Source organism: Bubalus kerabau, chromosome 21, assembly GCF_029407905.1.
Source record: "Bubalus kerabau isolate K-KA32 ecotype Philippines breed swamp buffalo chromosome 21, PCC_UOA_SB_1v2, whole genome shotgun sequence".
Taxonomy (NCBI): domain Eukaryota; kingdom Metazoa; phylum Chordata; class Mammalia; order Artiodactyla; family Bovidae; genus Bubalus; species Bubalus kerabau.
In genome coordinates this window covers 41,834,953-41,838,535 of record NC_073644.1, presented here as the reverse complement: position 1 = coordinate 41,838,535, position 3,583 = coordinate 41,834,953, and the positions used below count along the sequence as shown (strand labels likewise).

Genomic DNA, 3,583 nt, shown 5'->3' with positions numbered 1-3,583 from the left:
ATATACAGTTTAATAGCTGTGCCATGCTGTCTGGATTGGGGGGGACAGGATATTAGTCATTTCTATGATTAAATGCCATTCATTTAGGAATATGGACTTGGGAAACATGCTAGCTAATGCTTTAAAAATTTTAAATTAAATGACCAATAAACCAGTGGACATTGTAGAAACAGTGAGATTTTTAGGAAGGAAGATGAAATGAAAGGAGAAGGAAGAGTATAAATATAAATTAAAAAGGTAGAAACAGAATAAAAGTTAATTTGAAGTCCTTTCCCTGGACTCCATGGAACACGCAAGGGTCAGTTTTAGGCTTTAGGGAGTCTGCAATCCTCCTGAAATTGTTGCAAATGTTACTGTGATAATGCGCATTTTTTTAGAAGAGAGGGTTCTTTGCTTTCACTAGATTTTTGAAGGGATCCCCAGTGACTCCCACATAGAAAGAATCATAGTTTATTACCAGTCATCTTGCACTTGGACTTCTGAAATCTGGACTGCATGAATCATTGTTTCACTAGATGGGCACACAGTTGGGCTAGTCGTTTTAACCTCTTTGGGCACCAGAGTCTTTACCTGTGTCCTGCTGTGAGCTGTGGGTCCCCTGCCAGGCACAGGAGTGGGGCTCAGGCACAAAGCTAAGTAACATTCTTCTTCCTCTCCAAAATCTGGAATCACATGAAAGTAAAATATGTTACGAAAACAGATGGAGACCACATTTCCATCTTATAAATTTTAATTTTGTAAAAGCTGGATTGGAAAATGTGGTTGAGATCGGCAGCCAATGTACCTCTTACATTTCATTCCGCTGCTTCTCTGCTTGGTACATTGATTTCTCAGAGCAGCAGATTTATGCCTCTATAAGGTAACTACCCGGAGAAGCAGAGAATGCATGCACCCGAGGACACATTTTTCCAAAAAGGATGTCTAGAGCCGAGTCAAGTGTTGTCAGTTCCTTTTCTCAACTGTACCAAAAAGGTTAGTGAGAGAGCACCCGGAGACCACTTTCTTCGAGGAGAGTAAAGCATCATTTTCCTGTTTTATGAGACAAGGGAGAAATGCTGGAAGGCCTAGAAAATCACATCCTATAGAAAGATACAAAGCAGAAGGGCTGTTTAATCAAATAGCTTTGGAAAAGTCATCTGAGGTCCATGGGTGTAGTACATTTTATGTAAATTTTTAAAAGTTTAATTTGAACAAATAAGCGTGGTTATTCATTTTTTAAAACAAATGTGCTATAATCAAAGTGTTTTGAGAGATTAAAGAGTGACAGTTTGTTATTCTTGTTGTTTAGTCACTAAGTTGTGTCCATCTTTACTATCCCATGGGCTTTAGCCCACCAGGCTCCTCCGTCCATGGGGTTTTCCAGGCAAGAATACTGGAGTGACAGTTATTATACACTATATAAATGGGAAGATAGAAACACGAACCAAAAACCTATTATAAAAATCATGCTGTTAAGAGCAAATTTTCTGAACTGTTAGAAGTAAAAATGAAGATAAACAACCATGGTGGTGATTCATGAAATGCTGGGAGCAGCAGAAGGGCTGTGGAATCCGAAGAATCACATACAACTTGAAAGCTTGGGTCTTTGGAGGATGAAGATTGAATAACTGAGGAAGAAAGTTTTTGGGGTCATGACCAGTGATGAGTTTTAATTATGCCGTTTTCATTTGCTAGATTCTATTAGTGAATTGGGTAAGTGATGCATGGTTTGCAGTTAGTACAACTAAAGCTAGTGACAAAGAAGCCAAGAATATACAATAAGGAAAGGACCAGTCTCTTCAGTAAACGGTGAGGGAAAATCTGAACATCCATACACAAAATAAGGAAACTGGACCACTCTTTTGTACCATATACAAAAATTAACTCAAAAGGCTTGACTGTAAGATCTGAGACCATAAACCTCCTAGAAAGAAACATAGGAAGTCATCTCCTTGACATCAGTCTTGGCAGTGCATTTTTGGACTTGACACCAAAATCAAAGGCAGCATAAACAAAATAAATTAGTAGGTCTACATCAAACTAAAAACCCTCTGCATAGCAATGGAAACTACCAACAAAATTAAAAGGCAGCCCACTGAATGGAAGAAAATACTTGCAATTGTATATCTGTTAAAAGGTTGGTATCCAAAGTATATAAAAACTCTTACAATTCAATAGCAAAAACCCAAACAATATGATTAAAAAGTGAGACAAGGATCTGAATAGACATTTTTCCAGAGAAGACGTACAAATGGTTAATAGGTATAAGAAAAAGTGTTCAACCTCACTCATCACCAGGAGAATGCAAATCCAAACCACAATGAGTTTGGAGCTATCATCAAAAAGACAAGAAATAAAGTGTGCTGGCAAGGATGTGGAATAAAGGGAACCCTCATGCAGCTTTAGTAGGAACGTAAATTGATGCAGCCACTATGGAAAATGTCATGGAGAGTCCTCAAAAAATAAAAATTCAACTACTATATCATCCAGAAATTTTGCATTTGTGTGTTTATTTAAAAAAACAGCATTATTTATAATAGCCAAAATATAGCAGTAACCTAAGAAAACGTGGTGTATATATACAGTGGAATACTATTCAGCTATAAAAATGAATGAAATCTTCTGCAACAACAGGAATGGATCTTGAGGGCAGTATGCTAAGTGAAATGAATCAGAGAAAAACAAATACTGTATGATCTCACTTACAGGTAGAATAAAAAAACTAAGCTCATAGATACAGAGAACAAGCTGGTGGTTGCCAGAGGTGAGCCATGTGGGGGTGTGAGAAAAATGGATGAAGGCAATCGAAAGGTACCATCTTCCAGTTGTAAAATAAATAATTTAGGGGAGTGTGATTTACAGCACAGAGCCTACATTTAACAATACTGTATTGAATATCTGGAAGTTGCTAAGAGAGCAAATCTTAAAAGTTCTCATCATGAGAAAAAAGTTATAATTCTATATAGTGATGGATGTTAACTAGACTTACTGTAGCGACAATTTTACAATATATACAAATATCAAATTATGTTGCACACCTGAAACTAATGTCATATGTCAATTATATCTCAATAAAAAGTAAACTAGATAATTGTTGTTGTTACGTTGCTAACTCATATCTGACTCTTTTGTGACCCTGTGGACTGTAGCCTGCCAGGCTTCTCTGTCCATGGGATTTCCCAGGCAAGAATTCTGGAGTGGCTTACCATTTCCTTCTTCAGGGGATCTTCCCAGATCAGGGATTGAACCTACGTCTCCTGCTTGGCAGGCAGATTCTTTACCACTGAGCCACCTGGGAATCCCCAACAGATTGTTATTAGTTATTACCTACCCAAAGAGTCGGACACGACTGAGCGACTGATCTGATCTGATCTGAGCCAAGGCTATACCTTAATTGGGCTTTCCTAGTAATCTCATGGAGAAGGAAATGGCAACGCACTCCAGTATTCTTGCCTGGGAAATCCCATAGGCAGAGGAGCCTGATGGGCTACAGTCCGTGGGGTCACAAAGAGTTGGACACCACTGAATGACTAACACAACACGAAGTTATCTCAGGGTTACATATGTAATATTGATGTTTATAGTTACATTGAATTGAGTTTTA

At 38.0% G+C, this 3,583-nt stretch overlaps 1 non-coding gene across 1 annotated transcript; it reads right to left on the bottom strand.

Moving 5' to 3' along the window:
• Positions 1–3,206: 3,206 nt before the first annotated feature.
• TRNAG-GCC (transfer RNA glycine (anticodon GCC)) lies at positions 3,207–3,277 on the bottom strand. Its single transcript has one exon. It is a non-coding gene; the product is annotated as a tRNA-Gly (tRNA).
• Between the last annotated feature and the right edge of the window lie 306 nt (positions 3,278–3,583).